General features: G+C 41.1%; 1 protein-coding gene across 3 annotated transcripts in view; it reads left to right on the top strand.

The window, feature by feature from the left end:
* TCTN3 (tectonic family member 3) overlaps positions 1-23,427 on the top strand; it is a 47,794-nt gene that overhangs the window by 2,820 nt on the left and 21,547 nt on the right. The window contains exons 2-6 of one of the 3 annotated variants that reach the window (XM_070364009.1): positions 4,071-4,294; positions 13,820-14,301; positions 14,496-14,664; positions 15,302-15,358; positions 23,046-23,409. The gene's annotated coding sequence lies outside the window, so the exon portion shown is untranslated. The remainder of the gene's footprint in view (positions 1-4,070; positions 4,295-13,819; positions 14,302-14,495; positions 14,665-15,301; positions 15,359-23,045; positions 23,410-23,427) is intronic. The other 2 variants (XM_070364008.1, XM_070364010.1) reach the window with 2 other exon arrangements.

Raw genomic sequence — 23,427 nt, forward strand, 5'->3', positions numbered from 1 at the left:
GCGCCCATAGAGTAAAAGAAATTGAAAAGATATACCAATCAAAGGCAGTAACTGGGCCTTGAAATCCTGATTTAAACCAATTTAAAAGAAACTTCAGGACAACTGAAGAAATTTGAACACTGGATATTATATAATATTAAAGAGCTGTTATTTTTAAAGACACATATAATATTGTGGTTATTTTCCAAAAGTACATATCTTTTGGAAATACATGCTGAAATATCTACAGAAGAAGTCTGAGACTAGCTTCAAAAAGGAGTAGTAGATTAGGTATAAATAAAACAAGATTACAGATGAAGTGATAATTGTTGAAGCTGGATAGTTGGTACATGGGGATTGGATTTACTATTTTCTGAATTTTGTATGTTTGAGACTTCTGCAATAAAAGATAAGAAAGACTCTTAGGTAGAAAAGTGGGAAACTGATGATATGCAATAGTTTTATCAGGGAATCGTTCCAGAGTTTTAAAGACATGATTTAATATTTACTGAGACAGTAGCAATATGTAAAATCAGCTTGGGGGTTGAAAGAGGACAAGGTTCAGCTGGGTTTTTTTAATTGCTATAATTTGAAGCCTCAACATTTCATTTAAGAAGCAAATAGTCAGATGAAAGAGATTATTTGTAAGAGTTATTTGAAAAATAAAAGTAATTGAACAACAAACTGGTCAAAGCTAAAAAGTTGTTATACCAGCAGAAGCCAGCATATTCACTATGCATTTTTTTTTCCCCTGTGGCACAGTAATCAGGCAGCTATATCAGGATTTTCTTAGATTTCTTTGTGGAACATAACATTAGATGTAGAATTTAAAAAGGACTATATACTCTATCCAACATGAAATATCCACAGCGTGTTCTGACTACTTGAGGCACTCTCCATACACCCAACAGTTACAAAATAGGAATAACATTAATTAGACAGAGTAATGATGGTAGTTTCTGTATCGGGTGAGGGGGGGGCAGGGGTAGCTGGTTGGGATAGGGTGGAGAATGGGCATTCTGGTCTTGACATTGTTTCTAACCCTCCACTAAAACAAAAGTCTATTGATAAAACTCATGAAAGGAGGTACTCTGCTTTTATGTATCTTAAAAGAAATGGCCAGGGTAACTATTGTGCAAAATGACATGTTTCCCCAATTTCAAGAATACCTGTGTTTATCTATGCAGTTTTTATTATTTTTGAACAGACCAAAATGTTCTTCATAACATTTGACACAGTGTTCAAAATGTTATATCATTTTGATATTAAACAGTTCTTACTTGTGGTTGGTTTCAAGGCTAAAAGGAGACTGCAAAAGGATGGAGTTTTATAATTGATAGGGATGTCCTAGACATGGTAAATCATACTTCAAGAAACATGAAGTAAAAGGTTAAATGCTGTATGGCAATTAACAAATCTAATCTTCAGTTCAGTTCAGTTCAATCGCTTAGTCATGTCCAACTCTTTGCGACCCCATGGACTTCAGCACACCAGGCTTCCCTGTCCATCACCAACTCCAGTAGCTTACTCAAACTCATGTCCATCGAGTTGGTGATGCCATCCAACCATTTCATCCTCTGTCGTCCTCTTCTCCTCCTGCCTTCCTTCTTTCCCAGCATCAGAGTCTTTTCTAAGGAGTCAGTTCTTTGCATCAGGTGGCCAAGGTATTGGAGTTTCAGCTTCAGTATCAGTCCTTTCAAAGAATATTCAGGACTGATTTCCTTTAGGATGGACTGGTTGGAGATCCTTGCAGTCCAAGGAACTCTCAAGAGTCTTCTCCAACACCACAGTTCAAAAACATCAATTCTTCAGCGCTTAGCTTTCTTTATAGTCCAACTCTCACATCCATACGTGACTACTAGAAAAGCCATAGCTTTGACTAGACGGACCTCTGTTGGCAAAGTAATGTCTCTGCTTTTTAATATGCTGTCTGCTGCTGCTGCTGCTAAGTCGCTTCAGTCGTGTTCGACTCTGTGTGACCCCATAGATTGGGCATAACTTTTCTTCCAAGGAGTAAGTGTCTTTTAATTTCATGGCTGCAGTCACCATCTGTGGTGATTTTGGAGTCCCCCAAAATAAAGTCTATCACTGTTTCCATTATTTCCCCATCTATTTGTCATCAAGTGATGGGACCAGATGCTGTGATCTTAGTTTTCTGAATGTTGAGTTTTAAGCCATCTTTTTCACTCTCCTCTTTCACTTTCATCAAGAGGCTCTTTAGTTCTTCTTAAAATCTAATCTTAGGAATTTATAAAATTTTTCCCACCAGGAATACACCCAAAGCCCATCTTCTTATACCTGCTATAAACCGAGATACTAAATCAGCACTACTTGGCATTTGCTGTAAGAATATTCAACAAACAAAATTTACCAGCACCTTTTGAAAATCATATCAAATTTTCATGACACTATTTTTTTTTCACTTTTAATGGACTTTTATTTTTTAGAGCAGTTTTAGGTTCACAGCAAAAGTGAACAGAGAGTACAGAAGTTTCCCATATATAATTCTGTCACTTCCACAGCCTTGCTTGCTATCTCCCATCAGAGTGAGACATTGGTTACCACTGATGAGCCTACACTGATACATCATTATCACCCAAAGTCCATAGCTTGTATTAGAGTTCACTCTTGATGTTACATTCTATGTGTATGTATGTTAGTCGCTCAGTCACGTCTGACTCTTTGCGACCCCATAGACTGTAGCCCACCAGGGTCCTCTGTCCACGGAATTCTCCAGGCAAGAATATTGGAGTGCGTAGCCATTCCCTTCTCTAGGGGATCTTCCTAACCCAAGGATCAAACCCGGGTGTCCCGCATTGCAGGTAGATTCTTTACCATCTGAGCCACCAGGGAAACCCTGTACATTTACAGGTTTTGCCAAAATTTAATAACATATATCCATCATTATAGTTTCTTGCCAGTATCAGATACTGTACCTTGACAGTCTATCAGCACCACGTGCACATGTCTTATTTAAAAAAAAAACATGGATTAGATTAACTCAGTCATATTTGTAGTTCTCTATCATTGATAACAACCTCTGCCCCCACTCCATCTGCCTGCTTATTCAGAGATGATAAGAATCACAGTGAGGGACAGGAAACAGGGCATGGGGTGGATCTAAAAGTACTCTGGGAGTATTTAGAGTGCCTACTGGTTCAGAAAATGCCCCTTCCCTTCTTTTAGGAGAGTAGGAAAGGTACTGGCTCAGTGGTAAAGAATATGCCTGCAACTCCGGAGACCAGGAAGAGTCCCCTGGAGGAGGGCACGGCAACCTACTCCAGTATTCTTGCTGGAGAATCCCAGGGACAGAGGGGCCTGGTGGGCTACAGTTCATGGGGGTCACAAAGAGTCATACACTACTGACCGACTGAGTACAAGGAAAAGCTCTGCTCAGAGCAGAGCCAGAGTTCTCAACCCCAGCTGCACATTATACATATTGTTATCAATGGCGGTGCTTTAAAAACACGAATGCCCATCCTCATTCTCAGAGATTGGAATTTGGTCTAAGGTTCAAGCAAGGATTTCTCTTTAAGGGCTCAGGTCATTTTAATGTGCTGCCAGGGCTTTAGAGTTAAAGAGCTCTAGATTTAAATCCTCACTGTGTGAAATCAGACAAGTTGGTGAGCCTCTCTGAACCTATTTATCTGTGAACTGAAGTTTTCTTTAAAAAATCTACTTCACAGAGTCACGGTAGGGGAAAGGAGGAAATAAATATATAAGAACTCCCATCACAGACCCCAGCACATAATTGGCACTCACCAAGTTTCAGTTTCTTTCCTCTTCACTTATACGCTAGGTATATGGTTCAGATTAAATAAAATATTGTCTTCTCTTCTTGTGTCCCTTATCTTTCCCCGCTCTAACACCTTCCATTTATTTTTCAGAAGTAACCCCACGGCAACTTCAGTTACCCTGAAGAGAACAGAAGTCCCTTTTCTCCTCCAGTACATAGGACCTGTCTACCTCCCTTCCCCAAACTTACTGTGATCTTACATATTCAACAGCAACCGTGGGACTAGGGACATGCTGAAATAGGGGGTTGGGGAGTGAAGTATGACCAAGGGTCACTCATGCCTTTTTCTTTCAAGGATAAGCAAATGGCCTTGGAAGTCAGGGAGGAAAGCCCTGAACTCTGAGTTCAGGGAAGCCCTTGAATGTTGCAGAATGGGACCAGCTGTTCCAAAGGGGAAGTACATGACCAAAGAGTCACACCAGAAGAAGGCATGCTTCGAGCATATGGCACATCAAAATCAAGCAGAGCAGACACTCAACAAGGAATCTGAAGAATTAAAATAAAGATCCTGAACTACAGGTAAATGCCTAACCTGATCCTAGTACTTGATAAAGTCTCTGCTGTCTAGGTATTATCTTTGTTTATAGCACATATTGAACAACTGATTCATAACCACTCTATTCTGAGCTACAGCTACCCATCACTTCTCCTGCATTAGCTGAAATCTCTTACATTATCTATTGAAACATCCCCTTTACCTCTTTCATCCTCCTACCCCCATGTAAAGTATCCTGATTCCTCTAAATGTCTCAGACATTTGCAGATGTAATGAGTGAAATGTTCCTTCATTAAAAATGAGAAAATTGCATTGCTACTTCAAGAGGCCAGCCCCAAATCCATGAGTTTCAGGTATAATAACTGATAACAGCTATAATATCTTTGGGCTTCCCCAGTGGCTCAGTGGTTAAAGAATCTGCCTGCAATGCAGGAGATGTGGCAGAAGCCGCAGGTTCAATCCCTGGGTCAGGAAGATCCCCTGGGAAAGGAAATAGCAACCCACTCCAGTATTCTTACCTGGGAAATCCCATGGGCAGAGAAGCCTGGTGGGCTACAGTCCACGGGGCTGCAAAGAGTTGGACACGACTTAGCAACTAAACACAAACAACAAAAAACATAGTATCTTTAAGGTCAAAGATATTCACTTCTAAAGAAAGTACTATCTATGAAAGTCCGATTGATTTATGTGCTGTGCTAAGTCTATGGGGTCGCACAGAGTCGGGCACGACTGACACGACTTAGCAGCAGCAGCAGCAGCAAATCACTTCAGTCATGTCCAACTCTTTGTGACCCTAAGGATGTAGCCCACCAGGCTCCACTGTCCATGGGATTCTGCAGGCAAGAATAGTTGAGTGGGTTGCCATGTCCTCCTCCAGGGGATCTTCCCAACCCAGTTGAACCCATGTCTCTTTCATCTCCTGCATTGGTAGGTAGGTTCTTTACTGCTAGGGCCACCTGGGAAACCCATTTGATTTATAAAATCTCCAACTATTAAAAAAATTTTTAATTTTAAAATATTTGTTAAATTTAGATAGAGATGGTAAACAGATGAGTGGCTGCCCTAGATCTACTGGGGCAGAAGGTCTTGAATAAGTGAAGCTTAGGGGATTTTTTTAGAGTGGTGAAACTATTCAGTATGGTATCATGATGGATACGTGACAATATTTGTCAAAACCTGTGGTACACAGTTAAAAAAAGAAATTATCCATGAGGTTAAGGGATCCCTGAATGGAATGTTGGCTATGACAAAAGAATCTAACTCTATTACAAATGTATGAAAGAACCTCATTGAAGAGAGTAGGAAAAAGGGTACTGCCCTGAGTCACTTCGGAAATGAGTGAAGTTTGTAAAACTAAAGGCTAAAGGAACCATACGAAAACATATGACTCTGTTGATACAGCTGTTTCCCACGGGGATACGGGTTCATAGTTCATATACTGCTACATATGTATACTGGCATTGGACAATTATGTAAACAGATGACAATATGGGTGAGGGTTCTTATCGTGGGAGTGGAAGGTTACAGACAGGCGAGGGTAGGGGTGATTGTAACAAATCGATCACACTAAGATAATAGAGGAAACTGGATATGGAGTATATGAGTCGTCTCTGTACAATCTTTATAACTTTTCCGTAAATCAAAAACTATTCTAAAATTAAAAGTTGATTTTTAAAAAATATGTTGTTAAGCATTGTATAGGTATTTAAATGCATCTATTGTGCTGAAACTTATGCTGAAGGACATCTTTACTAAAATAACTGCTAAAAGGACATGGTTTTGCAAAAGTATTTGTTACACATGATGTCTTGTTCAAACAGAATTCATTGTCCCTACATCCAGCAAAGCAAAGTTAACTGGGGCTCTGTGCCAAGACACGGAAACAGTCTTGTTACATAGACTCCATGTGATAATGGTAGTACTCAAATCTTTTCATCCATGACAATATTCCCATTGGTCTAAAGGAAAACAGGCCTCACTGGCTCAAAAAGTTTCCAGTAAGTGTCTCCGGGGAGAAGTCACAAACCCTGGGGCCAGGGGAGGGCAGGAAGGAGAACTGACTGCTGGTTCCAGAACCTGGAAAAAATAATAAAAAGGGGAGGAGAATGCCTACGCTTCTCCAGACGACCACCCTCATATGGGAACATTGCCTGGGGAACTTAAAGTAGCTCTGAGAAGGAGACAAGTTGTACTTAAGAAAAATTCACCACACTTAACTGACCTTAAGTGCTGGACCGTACTTGCTAAGCAATCAAGACTGCCAAGGACACAAATTTCTAATTCAGGACACTGCTAGTGCTAGGAGGCAGGAGAAACTCTTATAGAACACGTGGCTTCTAGAGTCTTATACTCAAGACTTTAACATGGTGGCTCACACACTCATTTTTTGAAGACAGTAATAGCCCACAGTACCAGGCCAGTCTGAAGCAAGAGGTATCATGTTGCTGTCAATGTCTCTGCCTCTGCAGAGCTTAGTGGGGGTGACTAACTGGAGACAAAGCCAAAGCCAGGCATCCTGCACTCCTTTACATTAGGCCCTTCATCCATCCTGGGCCAGCAGAGCCCAAAAAAATAAAGAGTAGAGAAAGATAACAGTGCTTTTTCTACTTTTGAGATTGTTAATCGCGTGGTTATCCCAGCTCATCCTTCAAGGTCTAGTTCAAACCTTATATTTTTAAAGGCTTCCAAGCTCCTCCAAATTCTGAGAGCATAATTCTCCTCTCAAAGTGCCAAGTAACTTGGTGGTGGTTTAGTCGCTAAGTCATGTCTGACTCTTGCGACCCCGTGGACTATAACCCACCAGGCTCCTCTGTCCATAGGATTTCCCAAGCCAGACTACTGGAGTGGGTTGCCGTTGCCTTCTCCCAGGGGATCTTCTCCACCCAGGAATCGAACCCCGGTCTCCTGCCTTACAGGTGGATTCTTTACCAACTGAGCTACAAGGGAAGTTGTTAAGTAACAGCACTTGCTTAATGCCTTGCATTTCCAGCTTCTTTTCAAGTGTGATCTATCTCATACACAAGGGCCTCCCTGTGGCTTGGATGGTAAAGAATCTGCCAGCAGTGCAGGAGACCCAGGTTCAACCCCTGAGGCAGGAAGATCCCCTGGAGAAGGGAATGGCAATCCACACTAGCATTCTTGCCTGGAGAATCCCATGGACAGAGGAACCTGGCAGGCTACAGTCCATGGGGGCACAAAGAGTCGGACACAACTGAGCAACTAACATGACTGTATCTCATATACACAACTTAAGAGTCTGACTTCAGATTCTTGAGCCTGACTACAAATTCTTTTTCTCTCCTCCCCATACACATCCTTTCAAATCCCAGAGCACCCAAGCTAGTGTTTTGCATATGTGCTTAAATTTTAGGGGGAAAAGTTAGAACCTTTTACTAGATGAACCATTCTCAAATAAAACTCCTTCTCAGCCCATGACTTGGTCATACAAATCTCTCCCAACTCTGAAATTTTCTGATCTAGTCCAAAGTATGTAACAATTCCTATTGTTTCCTAAGTTCATTACTCGGCATATGACAGCTAACCTGCCACATTAAAAAAAAAAAAAAGGTTAGGTTTGCTGAATTGTAATCTTTAAAAGGTTTCGAAAGCCAACTGGGAATCAAGAATGTAAATTAAAATACACCTACATTAAGCATTGTTATAAATTTGTTGAGTTGGCGATCAACTGTTGAGTTGGTGATCAGATAAAAAGATCTTCCGTGCAACTGAGCACATATGTGCTCAATGACAAACACAGCATAACTTACAGTTCTGCCTGGAAACAGACGGGTTTCTTCTGACATTTAATTACAAGACACATGCCTACTTTCAGAACATTAAAAATCTGTTTTTATCACGTGTTTTAGAATTAAGGATATACAGACTACATATAGAAAATGTATCTTGCAATGCCTATCCACGCAACCATTCACCTTAATTTTTTCCAGGAAAAATGGAAATGTCATAGAGGTCCCTGCTCCAGAGCCTCTGCAATGGCAAAGAGAAAGCTGCTGATTGAGAAAAGTATCTGTGGGAGGGACAGACAGGGGAGCACGAGGGTCTGTGTTCTGTGTGTCAACAATGTCTGTTTGATGAGACAGTGCTTCTTCTGCCGCCATAATCCAGAGAATGGACAGCATGGACAACACAGGATATACTCAAGTGTGACATGTACCTAGAGGAAAGGAGAAGAAATTACCAGGAAATAAAACTTCATTAACACTTGGCTCATATACAACCATCTACCACATGTACAGTTATGTTATTGTGCTTTGTGTTATAATAAGGGAGTAAGTTAGAAGAGGACCAATAAGGAAAAAGAATTCTTTCTCCTTCTCTACTTAACTTCCCTCCAGTACCTTCCTCTGCCTAGCTGGAAAAAGCCCTGTGAAAAAGAGACTGCTCCCAAACAGAAAATAATACACCATGGTTTATCACAGCTATGCTAAATCCCATAGCCTCCCATAGTGCCAGCCCCTGTCATTTTCTGCTTTTTGTTTTGGTTATTTAAGCATGGAGCAGATTGCTTCTCAAACCATCATGTTTAGGCACCTAAGAAGTTTTGCTACCTTCATTTTCTTTATATTAACTTAAGCCCATCTTGGTTCCCTCTGAGCTGGCAAAAAGGCGATCACAATCATTACTGGAATCCCCTTACCTCCCTGGTTCACACCACAATCAGGGAGAAGTACATAGATTAGAAAATAGGGGGAGGACTCCTAATCTCTCCTCTGCTTTGAGCCCTTTTGAAATTCTCACTGTCCAACCCTGAAACATGACAGGCTTTCCGCTCCATTGCTGAGTGGGGATGGAGGTGGTCTGGTGAGGGGGCTTCATCTTTGCTGGAAGCTCTGGTGTCTAGAGTGGAGTCTCCGTAAGGCACTGTATAACCATCCTGCTGACCAGGACACAACCACAGGACAAGCAAGGGTGCCCACTACCCACCAACCTCCATCCCCTCCCCAATGCTCCAGAATTTCCACTCTTCCCTGGCCCTCAGAGGTCTACCCCTTATTACTCTATTTATCTATTACTCTATCGCTTCAGGGCACCTTGTGCAATTTCTTTTTTTTTTTTTCAATTTTATTTTATTTTTAAACTTTACATAATTGTATTAGTTTTGCCAAATATCAAAATGAATCCGCCACAGGTATACATGTGTTGCACCTTGTGCAATTTCAACAACAAGCTAGGAAGGGACTGGGGACTCACAATAACTAACACCTTAACAAAGCATCCCGCCACTTTACACCCGTGTTGTCATTCCTTCCCACCCCAAATTTCCCTCCAGTCCTCCCTCCACACTCCATCACTACTAGACTTGGAGTTCTGCAGGAAAAGGACAGGTTATTACTCATTTTATGTCCTCTAAAATACCTCACATGGGAATTCTCAACCAGGGCACACAAGAAATCAAATCCCTGCCTAGCAGTCCCTCCAAATTTTTTATTCATGTTTAAAAAATTCTTTTCCTACAAGTGAGTATCAATAACATCCCAGCAATGCCTGAGACATGAAATGAAGCACATCAGGCAGCTGAGTGTGGAGCAGCTTTGCTGTAACTAAGAAGTATGAGGTTAGCATGTCATCAGATAGGACTACGGAGGAATTCCAAGAACTCTGCCTCCAAAGAGCACAGACAGGACAGAACCAGCTCTTCTTCAAATAGCAATCACCCTGAAAAGCACGCCATAGATGACCCTGATACCTTTATTGACATTATGGTGGTAATTGCATTATAATCCCTGCTGGCCTGACTAGAGTTGCTGTCAATCATTTAATTATCTCACAATATGGCTCCAAAAATTCTAGAATTTGAAGTATTCTTCTGAAGTCTGCTACATGTTCACTTCTCTTATTCTCATTTTCTTCCTATCTAAAAGAATATCCATTGTTTAGACACCCGGCATAAAGACGACATTGCAACCTATTTTGCAGCTGTGTGTACAAAAGCAGTGACTCACTCTGGGAGTAGCAACGATGGGTATCCATGATTATGCGTGGCCCAAAGGGGCAGCGGGAGGAAGGAAGAGGTTCCTGGAACCCACAGGGTAATGATGGCTACAGAAGACAGTTGCTTGACAAGAATGGTGGCTTCTACTTTGGGCTGGGGTTCCCCCAAAGCCATTCTCAAGAGTAGGATTTCAGCACAAGTAGTTAATCTGGAAGCAATCCCAGGAGGTCCTGGAAAGGGATGGGTAAGTGAGACAGGGCAGGGAAGGAGGCCAAGGCAGTGTGCACTGATTGGCAGAGATTGCCACTGAGTGCAAATGTGGCTCAGTCTCCACAGGGACATAGGAGATGATGAAGAACACGGCTTAGAGTTGTCCCAACCCAGGGGAGAAGATATGGGGATGTTTACCCACCAATTCCCATACAACAGTGGTTAATGGCTGCTCCCTGAGACCATCAACTGTCCAGCACCTTCAGCCTGCCCTGAACATAGAGTAGGCATGTTTCCATGGCCAGAAAAAGCCCTCAGGCAGAGAGTGGCAGGTGTTTACACAGGAAGGAGCCACCACTGGACATCAGCAGTGGTGAGGGCTGAAGGAACCTGGGTGGGGGACCCATGGCATCTGCTACACCTTCAGTTAAGGACCGTAGCCACTGCTACTCTGGCCCCACAGAGAAGGAGCAGAAGAATAAATAAACACCTGACCTCGCTCTTGGCCCATCCCCCTAATCTCCTGCTGAACCTAATCAGAGGCCCCTTGATGCAGTTCACTCTGGACAGTCTCCCGTGGCGCAGAGCTGGGTGGAGGAGGAGGGACAGTGCCTGTGGAGCAAGCACAGAGTATCCAGGACATCTGCCTTCCACTGTTTCCAAATGTCTGTGTTTAAAATCTAGGACAACACGCTCTGACTATAAAAATATCATGATACATTTATATCTTCACTAAAACTGAAGAAATATGTGACTGGAAAGGACCTTGGAAAACATCTCTGTGAGTCCAAGCAGTAGAGAGAGCACAGGGAAAATGAGAGGAGACTGAAGTTCTAGTTCTGGTTCTAATAATTATGAATGATGACAATTTGACTAGGTCATTTTGCACTTCAAACTGTTTCCTCATCCTTATAATCAGCAAGCTCCTATTGACTGAACAAAGCTGTTATGAAAATCGAAAGAATATACAATACCCTGTAGTTAAAAGGGTTATACAGTGAGGAGTTAATATTAACTCCCTTCACCATCCAGACAGAAAGGAAGCCATACCACTTTTAAACACTTTTTGGAAGGAAATGCCCCGATTTTTGTATGTGTTTCTTTCAATTAGGAAGATATTTACATGTTTACCACCACACACAAAAATTTTTTTAATTATACAAGGCATAATAATTAACACATATTTACTTACAGTGATTTTCTTACCACTAATCCCCCAACCAAAAAAATCTACATTCATTTTAATTACATCAGTTACTATTCTAATAGTCATTTTTCTCTAGTTATTTCCTTTTATTTTTGACAGTGTGCTTTTGACCCTTTTAACGACTTCCTGTCTGTCCTTACATGCTTCAGCATTTCTGATGACCCAGTAATCATGCCCAAGATCACAATTCTACATCTTTTCTCTTTTCACTTCCCTTTTAATGTAGAAAATAAGCCTAATGATGGAGGCACCATTAGATTATACTAAAAAATACTAGATAGAAAATCTTCTAGGTGCAGTCATCAGTCTAAGGAATGAATAAAGTTACAATTATTGCCCCTAAATGGAGATGTCAGAGTTGCTCCCTTGCTGAAAATCAGAAATCAAGATTATCAGTAACCCAGAGAAATTCATGAAACAAAAGGCAGTGTTTCCCTTGGGATTATCACACTGTTACTGCCTTGGATTCAAAACCACCGTAGTAACTCATTTGACTAGCCTAAAGTTTTCACGAAGGAACTGTGGGGGAGGGGAGGCTGTTTTCAAAGGTACCACCACTAGGAAAATAAGCAGTTAATAGTTGTTACCCATCCACAGGGTAGAAGAAGGTGGAGACAGTCATTAAATAAACAAAATAAGATATATCAGAAGAATGAACAAATTTTTTTTAAAAAGAGTGAACATAAAAATATTATTTTTGCTGACTCTATTGTTTCAAGTCTTTGTGGTAGGTGGGAACAGGAAGACTCAAAAGTAGAGGGAAGGAAAAGGCTTTGCCTTTTTCCTTAAAGCATATTAACTCTATTTTAATTAACCTTTGGGCATTACCGCTTTGCTTCACATCAAGAACAATGTAACATCCCATTATCACACCATCTTGAGGAAAGAGCTATTGCCCTTCTGAACTTTGGCAAGAAGCGTAACAGACATAACAGCTCAGAAAGGACTACTCCAGGAAATAAAATTTTTGCATAGACTCTCCCCCCAGTAAGATTAAAGGAAACTACTTTAAAAAAAATTCTCTATGAAATAATAAGCCATTTTCCATGTAGGTAATTTCCATTGTCCATATTTACAGCTCTCTGAGTAAAATTGTTAGGAACTCCATTTAAAACATTATAATATCTGACATGTGTTTTAAAAGGGAGAGAGAAGGGAGGGGAAAAAAGAGAGAGAGATAAGATGGGGAGAAGAATTGAAAGTACAAGTTAAATCAAATATATTCAGTGGTTAGCTGGCATTAATAAGCTATTATTTTTATATTCATAAATTCACTAAAAGATTTTTCCAATTTGTAATACTGAAAACAACAAACATATTAAAATTTAAAACATTTTTTGGATGGAAAGGATATTCAGATAATTTAATTTCTACAGGATGGTTATATAAATACTCTACTACTCATATAACTGCCATTCCAAATGTGGAAACTGTATAGACTGGCGTGGGTTTTGGCATCAGACTGCTAGGAATAATCAGACAGACATTATCTGGGTGTCATCTTCAGTGTACTGTTAAGAGAGCCTCAATCAAAATTTAAGTGCTTCTGCCCACTGCCTTCTGAGATCTTGCTGCTGCTAAGTCGCTTCAGTCGTGTCTGACTCTGTGCGACTCCATAGACGGCAGCCCACCAGGCTCCCCCGTCCCTGGGATCTTAGATGTCTTTAATGTGGACAAATTATTTACTCCACAATTAGTTGTAAATAGCCATGAGAAAAGTAACATCAGATACCATTTCCAGGTTTTTAAAAAAGGAATGTATACACTTAAATGAATTACAAATACTGATACTGATGTGGATGATATGGATCTGACTAATGAATGGGAAAGAGGGGTAAAGAGATTGTGTTCTCTGCACAACACATTTTGAGCTCTTCTATAGCTGACTGACTAGTGAAAGAGCTCTTTCCCAAAGAGATGGGTATTCATTCAAATAAATCTTTATTACTGTAAAGTATGAACTGTAAACATATTCTCTGGAAGAAATCCCTAGACAGCTTCCAAATAGGAGGTAGAGACCTTGAGATCATCTCTAGACTGAATTCTGACCACAGTTCTCAGATATGGAGAAGAAATTCTAGAGAATAAATACACATAGAGGCCTTAACGTTTTGGAGGTTGTCTAGGCTCACTGATACAAGGGTTCTGCTTGATTAAATGAATCCTTCTTTCCCCTAGAATAAGAAAATTCAATGTACTGAAGCTATGACTCACCTCTAAAGGTCAAGAAACATTGTGAGTACCAAGTGTGATCACACCCTCCAGATGTCAGAGCTCCACATTATGGGTCAAACTGGCATCCCATCAACTTCTGAACCTGAGAGCTGGGGCAAAATTTACTGTGGAAACACCACTGAAAGAACTTCATGTTCTTGGAAGCTCCCTGGATTATGAACTCAGAACTGGAGATAGCAGCGAGAGTGATTAGACCGAGTTGTAAAGTTCATGCTCCCAGAGAAGTGGTTAACGCCTTCAAACTCGGGCAAAGGGTCCCTGCTCTAGTTCCGCACCTTAGAGGGACCCGTAAACCAGAAAACCCCAAATAACAAATTTGGCAAAAGTCACATGTGTCCAAATGAAGAAGAGAAGACTGTGGCACTGCTGACATCAGAGATGGACAAAGTGTCAAAGCATGAGGAACATTTGAGTTGGAGAAATAGGTAAGAAAACATTTAGCTCACTGTATCTTTCTTCTCAAATTTCATGACCACAGTAGGTTTTTGAATAGTAAAATATGTCATAAAGCAGAGTGTTCACTTTCTTAAACTCTTTATATCCAATATTTAACAGTTTTTACAACAGTTGCACGTGGCATCTGAGGAAAACTTAACAATATTAAACAATTGTTTTTCAGCTGCTCGGTCGTATCTGACTCTTTGTGACCCCATGGACTGCAGCACTCCATGCTTCCCTGTCCTTCACCATCTACTGGAGCTTGCTCAAACTCAAGTCCATTGAGTTGGCAATGCCATCCAACCATCTCATCCTCTGTCGGCCCCTTCTCCTCCTGCCTTTGTATATATGTAAGTCTAGATATAACATGTATTAAACACAACACTTATTCTTCACATTGGTAGCTATAATGATAAATATTATTAAAAATATAATAATATAATTTTATAATAATATAAACTTTATATTATATAATAATAATACCTAGTTAAATTTCAGAAAACAGTTAAAACATTTGATTATATTTAAATTAATTTAAATTTTGATTGTCATTAATTATCATTATATTTGGCCTTTGTACTTAGCAGATAATATTGAATATGTACATGCATATGTATTTGTATATGTATATGTCGCTCAGTCATGTCCGACTCTTTGCAACCCCATGGACTACAGCCCACCAGGTTCCTCTGGTCCATGGGGATTCTCCAGGCAAGAATACTGGAGTGGACTGCCATGCCCTCTTCAGGGGATCCTCCCAACCCAGGGATCAAATAGAACCCAGGTCTCCTGCATTGCAGGTGGATTCTTTACCTTCTGAGCCACCAGGGAAGCCCAATATTGAATATACTAGAAGAAAAAATAATTTCTTTAAGCCATTGTTTGTAAACTTTTTTACATTTATTTTATACTTTTTATATAAAAGATACTCGAAGTTTCTATACATTTTGCGGCAGTTTAAAAAATTGGCCTCAATTTTTTTTACAGCCCTTCCATAGCGAGGTCAAGGGGACGAGGATGGGATGTCTCAGCCAATTGACTAAGGTAACATCAAATGGCTTTTAAGGCTAGATCCAAAAAGACCATTCGGCTTTTGCCTTGTCCACTAGAACACTCTTTCCTGAAGCCCTGAGCCACCACTGAAAAAGTCTGAGGTGATGATGATCCTGAGGCTACCATACTGTGAGGAAACCTAAGCCACAAGAAGAGACCATGTCATTAGCATTCCAGTTAACAGGCCCAACTAAGCCCAACCTTCAAGCATTCCCAGCCCAGCCGCCAGACATGTGAGTGAATAGACCTACAGATGATTCTGGACCTCATCCAGTAGTCTCCCCCAACTATCCAAGTCTTGCCAGCAGTGATCCCAGATATCATGAACCAGAGATAAGCCATCTCTGCTGTACCCTGTCCAAATTCCTGACCCAGAGAATCCATAGTGATTATAAGGCAGTTGTCATTTTATGCCACAGAATTTTGGTATGGTTTGTTATGCACCAAGAGATAATTAGAGTGTTCTGAATGCATTCAAATTCTATTTTTTAACTTAGATTATTGAGGATGATTATTAGTTAAATTAGTAATCAGATCAGATCAGTCGCTCAGTCGTGTCCGACTCTTTGCGACCCCATGAATCGCAGCACACCAGGCCTCCCTGTCCATCACCAACTCCCGGAGTTCACTCAGACTCACGTCCATCGAGTCAGTGATGCCATCCAGCCATCTCATCCTCTGTCGTCCCCTTCTCCTTTTGCCCCCAATCCCTCCCAGCATCAGAGTCTTTTCCAATGAGTCAACACTTCGCATGAAGTGGCCAAAGTACTGGAGTTTCAGCTTTAGCATCATTCCTTCCAAAGAAATCCCAGGGCTGATCTCCTTCAGAATGGACTGGTTGGATCTCCTTGCAGTCCAAGGGACTCTCAAGAGTCTTCTCCAACACCGCAGTTCAAAAGCATCAATTCTTCGGCGCTTAGCCTTCTTCACAGTCCAACTCTCACATCCATACATGACCACAGGAAAAACCACAGCCTTGACTAGACGAACCTTTGCTGGCAAAGTAATGTCTCTGCTTTTGAATATGCTATCTAGGTTGGTCATAACTTTCCTTCCAAGGAGTAAGTATCTTTTAATTTCATGGCTGCAGTCACCATCTGCAGTGATTTTGGAGCCCCCCAAAATAAAGTCTGACACTGTTTCCACTGTTTCCCCATCTATTTCCCATGAAGTGATGGGACCGGATGCCATGATCTTCGTTTTCTGAATGTTGAGCTTTAAGCCAACTTTTTCACTCTCCACTTTCACTTTCATCAAGAGGCTTTTTAGTTCCTCTTCACTTTCTGCCATAAGGGTGGTGTCATCTGCATATCTGAGGTTATTGATATTTCTCCCGGCAATCTTGATTCCAGCTTGTGTTTCTTCCAGCCCAGCGTTTCTCATGATGTACTCTGCATAGAAGTTAAATAAGCAGGGTGATAGAAACTGTAAAGTAGAGGGAAGGAAAAAATGTTTAAGAGAAAAGTAGAGAGACTTTCAGTTATGGCAGCATGAGGGATTCAGCAATGCTTCTCTGTAATAAAACAAATATATGCTTCGATGAAGATAGAATAGATATATTTTTCCATATTCCTGTTGCTTAAGTACAACTGAAAACTCCGTACACTATAAACATGTGCATGTGCTAAGTCACTTCAGTCCTGTCTGACTCTTTACGACCCTGTGGACTGTAGCCTCCTCTGTCCATGGGATTTTCCAGGCAAGAGTACTGGAGTTGCTTGCCATTGCCTCCTCCACGGGATCCTCCCCACCCAGGAATTGAACCCATGTCTCTTAGATCTCCTGCATTGGCAGGCAGGTTCTTTACCGCTAGCGCCACCTGGGAAGCCTATATATATATAAGAGAGAGAGATTCTAAAAGCTGGAGAGAAGAAGGCAGACTGGCTAGCAACCTAGAAACTCTAGAAATGACACAAAGAACAAAAGTTCTTTTTGCCTTATACATCCCACACTTAGAGAGAGCTGGCTCTTACCCCCACCCAGCAGTAACAAGAGGTGCTGCTCCCTGGACTATCAGTGGAGGCTGGGTGGGGAACTGGGGCTTTCACTACCATCTGGTAGTAATGGAAGTGTGCTGCCAAGGGTGTACACATCCCTTCCAGAGCAGTGTCAGAGGAGGCTGGCTAAAAGAGAAGTTAATTAAGATACAGAGCCCCACCCATAACATAATATCCAAAATGTTCACGTTTTGACCCAAAATCCATCATATCTACAACTAGGAAGATCACAAACCGAATGACAAAAAAATAACAAATGCCAACAGAGAGATTCTAGTTTAATTCTAGTTTGAATTCTGCTTTCGATTTTTCTACAAATTCTAATTTAAATACGTAAATATATTTAAAGCAATCATGTAAATTAATCTTTGAGAGTTCTAATTATTACATAAGTATGGGTAAGCCACTAAAGTATGTTATGACTTAAATAGTTGAGGTCTTTTATAAAATTCTCCTCTATCCATGGAATTCTCTAGGCAAGAATACTGAAGTGGATTGTCATTCCCTTCTCTAGGGAATCTTCCCAACCCAGGGATTGAACCCAGGTCTCCTGTATTGCAGGCAGATTCTTTACTATCTGAGCCACCAGGGAAACCCCTTTTATAAAATTATTTCTTTGTATGAAAGATATCCAGGGATAGGAAGTCCTGGGCAAGCATGAAGTTTCCATGGTTGTCGGGGATCCAGGTTTCTTCCCTTTTGTTGCTTATCTTTGCTTATATTTCTTCTCATGTTCCAAAATGACTGGTAGAGCTCCAGCCATTTCACTCAAAATTAAAGTAGCAACATTGAGAAGGGAGGAAAAGGACTTTTATTTTCTAAAGAGATTTTCCTAAAGTCTCATCAGTTCTTTAATGTATAGCTCATGGATCAGAACTATGTACATAACCCCAACTCGCTACAAAGGAGCTGAAATATCATCTTTTGGCTACATTGTGCTCATTAAGAATTTGAGTTTCTGTCTATTTGAAACAGAGGAAAACAATAGAATGGGAAAGACTAGAGGTCTCTTCAAGAAAATTAGAGATACCAAGGGAACATTTCATGCAAAGGTGGGCACAATAAAGGACAGAAATGGTGTGGACCTAACAGAAGCAGAAGATATGAAGAAGAGGTGGCAAGAGTACACAGAAGGTGAAGGTGAAGTCGCTCAGTTGTGTCCAACTCTTTGCAATCCCGTGGACTATAGCCTACCAGGCTTCTCTGAACTGTACAAAAAAGATTTTCATGACCCAGATAATCACAATGGTGTGATCACTCACCTAGAGCCAGACATCCTGGAATGTGAAGTCAAGTGGGCCTTAGGACGCATCACTACGAACAAAGCTAGTGGAGGTGATGGAATTCCAGTTGAGCTATTTCAAATCCTAAAAGATGATGCTGTGAAAGTGCTGCACTCAATATGTCAGCAAATTTGGAAAATTCAGCAGTGGTCACAGGACTGGAAAAGGTCAGTTTTCATTCCAATCCCAAAGAAAGGCAATGCCAAAGAATGCTCAAAGTACTGCACAATTGCACTCATCTCACGTGCTAGCACGGAGAAGACAATGGCACCCCACTCCAGTACTCTTGCCTGGAAAATCCCATGGATGGAGGAGCCTGGTGGGCTGCAGTCCATGGGGTTGTGAAGAGTTGGACACGACTGAGCGACTTCACTTTCACTTTTCACTTTCATGCATTGGAGAAGGAAATGGCAACCCACTCCAGTGTTCTTGCCTGGAGAATCCCAGGGACAGGGGAGCCTGGTGGGCTGCCGTCTATGGGGTCGCACAGAGTTGAACACAACTGAAGCGACTTAGCAGCAGCAGCAGAGCAGGAGCACATGCTAGCAAAGTAATACTCAAAATTCTCCAAGCCAGGCTTCAACAGTACGTGAACCGTGAACTTCCAGATGTTCAAGCTCGACTTAGAAAAGGCAGAGGAACCAGAGATCAAATTGCCAACATCAGTTGGATCATCAAAAAAGCAAGAGTTCCAGAAAAATATCTACTTCTATTTTATTTACTATGCCAAAGCCTTTGACTGTGTGAATCACAATAAACTGTGGAAAATTCTTCAAGAGACTGGAATACTAGACCACCTGACCTTCCTCCTGAGAAATCTGTATGCATGTCAGGAAGCAACAGTTAGAACTGGACATGGAACAACAGACTGATTCCAAATAGGGAAAGGAGTCCATCAAGGCTGCAAATTGTCACCCTGCTTATTTAGCTTCTATGCAGAGCACATCATGAGAAATGCTGGACTGGATGAAACACAAGCTGGAATCAAGATTGCTGGGAGGAATATCAATAACCTCAGATATGCAGATGACACCACCCTTATGGCAGAAAGTGAAGAGGAACTAAAAAGCCTCTTGATGAAAGTGAAAGAGGAGAGTGAAAAAGTTGGCTTAAAACTCAACATTCAGAAAACTAAGATCAAGGCATCTGGTCCCATCACTTCATGGCAAATAGATGGGGAAACAATGGAAATAGTGACAGATTTTATTTTGGGGGGCTCCAAAATCACTGCAGATGGTGATTGCAGCCAAGAAATTAAAAGACGCTTGCTATTTGGAAGAAAAGTTATGACCAACCTAGACAGCATATTAAAAAGCAGAGACATTACTTTATCAACAAAGATCTATCTAGTCAAAGCTATGGTTTTTCCAGTAGTCATATACGGATGTGAGAGTTGGACTATAAAGAAAACTGAGTGCCGAAGAATTGATGCTTTTGAACTGTGGTGTTGGGGAAGACTCTTGAGAGTCCCTTGGACTGCAAGGAGATCCAAGCAGTCCATCCTAAAGGAAATCAGTCCTGAATGTTCATTGAAAGGACTGATGCTGAAGCTGAAGCTCCAATACTTTGGCCACCTGATGCAAAGAACCGACTCATTTGAAAAGACCCTGATGCTAGGAAAGATTGAGGGCGGGAGGAGAAGGGGACGACAGAGAATGAGATGGCTGGATGGCATCACTGACTCAATGGACAAGGGTTTGAGTAAACTCCAGGAGTTGGTGATGGACAGGGAGGCCTGGTGTGCTGTATGTAGTCCATGGGGTCGAAAAGAGTCGAACACAACTGAGTGACTGAAACTAAAGTGAACTGATTTCATTTTTTATGTTATAAATTTTATCCCCTAAAGCTTTTTATTTTCTAATTTTTAATTTCTATAATATCAGAATACAATTGTTTTATATACTCACCTTGTATTTGTCCTTTCCATTGCTCTTAATACATTCCAGCATTTTTGCATTCCATCTGGGATCATTTTTCCTTTAGCCTGAACAATTCTCTTTAGCAATTCCTTGTGAGGATCTGTAATAAAAATTTTTTTCTTAATTTTTGTTTTCTAAACACATTTGCATCTTCATTTTTAAAGGTTACGTTAAAATTCTAGGTTAACTTCTTTCAAGACATTATTCCACTTTCCTTATTTCTGTTAAAAAGTCAGCTGTGAGTCTTATTATTGTTCTTTTGAAAGTAGTGCATCCTTTTTAACCTATGTCTTTGGTAGATTTGTGGAGGAGGGAATGTTGGATGTGCACCTTGAGAAGGGGAACTGATACCGGCCTTCAAGATGTGAGGCCTCTCTTCCTCCTCGACGTCAAAAACTATCCAGGGCCCTGTCCTATCTTTTTAATAAAAGTGCGTACATGGCTGTCCCTGCCTTCTTTCGGAGCAAGTTCTTGTATCCACTGTTTGCACATGGAAGCAAGGCTGAAAGGCTGACCTACCTGACTCTTCCTACAGTGGTACCTCAATCAGTAACTCTATTGTCCAAGGGCCCTTTGATATCAATAGCTTCTTTTTGTGTGCTTAGAACATCCCCAGGAGCCACACCTATTTCAATATTAAGCCTCTGCTTATACAGCTTTTGTATATCCAACTATAATCCTGTCCTGTGAGCCTTCTATTTTTCAAAGATTGTCATAATGTCTGGTCCTTTGAGAGCACTCATTCATGTTTTTCAGTATCAATGTATGTGCATGGATGCACACGACTGTGTGTGCTCATGTAACTTTCTTGTAATTTTTAAAGATTCTGGAGATAGTCTAAAGAGGGGAAGAGTCAGGAGAGACTAGAACTTGTTCTCAATCTGCCATCTTGATTCAATCTCTTCGTTAAATTTCTAAGTACACACTGAACTCTTTTAGTACCAAACCCAGACATCTGCCAGTATTGTATGATCTTTTTTGGAAATCTCTGCTTCTGAGGTGATACATTAAGCTAGTTCAATATAATCCTCATGTTAAAATTGGCATCTGTGTGAAACATGTGAATAGACTTCCTGTCCTTCAAAATTATCTTCCAGATTTTAATATCTCAAAAGAACTGAGAGTTCTGTATTACAGAGTTTCCTACAAATGTATCACAACAAAAGTACAATAATATTTTTGCTCCACTATAACAAAAAAGAGAAAACAAGGATTTAAAAAGCATGTGAAGTGCTAAAATCCAAAAATAAGAAAAAACAACTCAGTAATCCATTAATATTATTTCCCTACACTCAACCCTGAAACTACTTCAATCAACAGACTCTTTTTTCAACACGAATAAATTCACTAATAACATCATTGATTTATCATTGATTAGAATTAAAGAGTAAAATGCAAACTTGGAAATCTAGAATAGTCTCCAGTTGGTTATAGAAATTGTATATAAAGAAATGCAGTTCATAATTAATATAAACATTAAATATTCATAGGAGCTAAATCTAAAGAGTTCAACAAAACAATATTTTTTTAAATATTTAATGCATATCTAACATGTCCATGGAGAAGGCAATGGCACCCCACTCCAGTACTCTTGCCTGGAAAATCCCATGGACGGAGGAGCCTAGTAGGCCGAAGTCCATGGGGTCTCGAGGAATCGGACACGGCTGAGCAACTTCACTTTCACTTTTCACTTTCGTGCACTGGAGAAGGAAATGGCAACCCACTCCAGTGTTCTTGCCTGGAGAATCCCAGGACGGGGGAGCTTGGTGGGCTGCCGTCTATGGGGTCGCAGAGTCGGACATGACTGAAGCGACTTAGCAGCAGCAGCAGTCACACTTGGGCTTCCTTGTGGCTCAGCTGGTAAAGAATCCACTTGCAATGAGGGAGGCCTGGGTTCGATCCCTGGGTTGGGAAGATCCCCTGGAGAAGGGAAAGGCTACCCATTCCAGTATTCTGGCCTGGAGAATTCCATGGGCTATATAGTCCATGGGGTCGCAAAGAATCCGATACGACTGAGAGACTTTTACTTTCACTATCTTTTCCTGTGCACAGTAGCCACATACAGCCTGAAGTTGCCATTCTGAGCAGTGTAGATACAGAACATTTCTCACACTGCAGAAAGTTCTATTGGCCAGCGCTGCACTAGGGAGTCAGAAGAGGCACAACACTTCAGGGAAAGAAACAAAATTTTCTAAAGAGGGCTACAAAAAGTGGCAATTTAGGGAATTTCTTGACAGTCCAGTGGGCCTTGGCTATCAAATAGGCCTGGGTTCCATCCCTGGTCAGAGAACCTCAAGCCACGGCGCAAAAAAAAAAAGTTGCGATTTATAATAACAGCAAAAAAAAAAAGTCTTCTCTGTCCCTTGGCTATTTTTTAAATTTAAAGAAAATGTTCTCAATGTTAAAACTGAAGGAGCTGAATCTTTCTAATATGTTTTTCCCAAAAATATTATAGATGAGATTTTTTTTTTTTTTTAAGGTATGTGACCTTCAGTGTACTTTCTTCCTTGAGAATATCCTTTAGAAAAGGATTCTCAGCGTTAGAATCCGGAGTGGAAAAGATGCAATTCTAGTTTTAGCCTCTGGGGCTTCCTCTATCAAGGAAGGACTCGGCCCTCTTGGAGGCGAAGTCAGAGCCGCACGGGCTTTTGGCTGAACTCCTACTGCCACTCAGCGGAGAGAAGAGGCAAGGGCTCCTTCACCTGTCTGTCGGTTGCCAAGCGACGGAGACCTGGGAGGGCCTGGTCGCAGGAGGAGGGCACCGACTGAAAGATGCTTAGGATTTGTAACAGCGCCGGCTTCCATTGGCTGAAGAGTTCCCGGCCATCGCCCTGAGCCAATGGGTAGGCGCATATGGATGA

Source organism: Bos mutus, chromosome 26 (assembly GCF_027580195.1).
Source record: "Bos mutus isolate GX-2022 chromosome 26, NWIPB_WYAK_1.1, whole genome shotgun sequence".
Classification (NCBI taxonomy): domain Eukaryota; kingdom Metazoa; phylum Chordata; class Mammalia; order Artiodactyla; family Bovidae; genus Bos; species Bos mutus.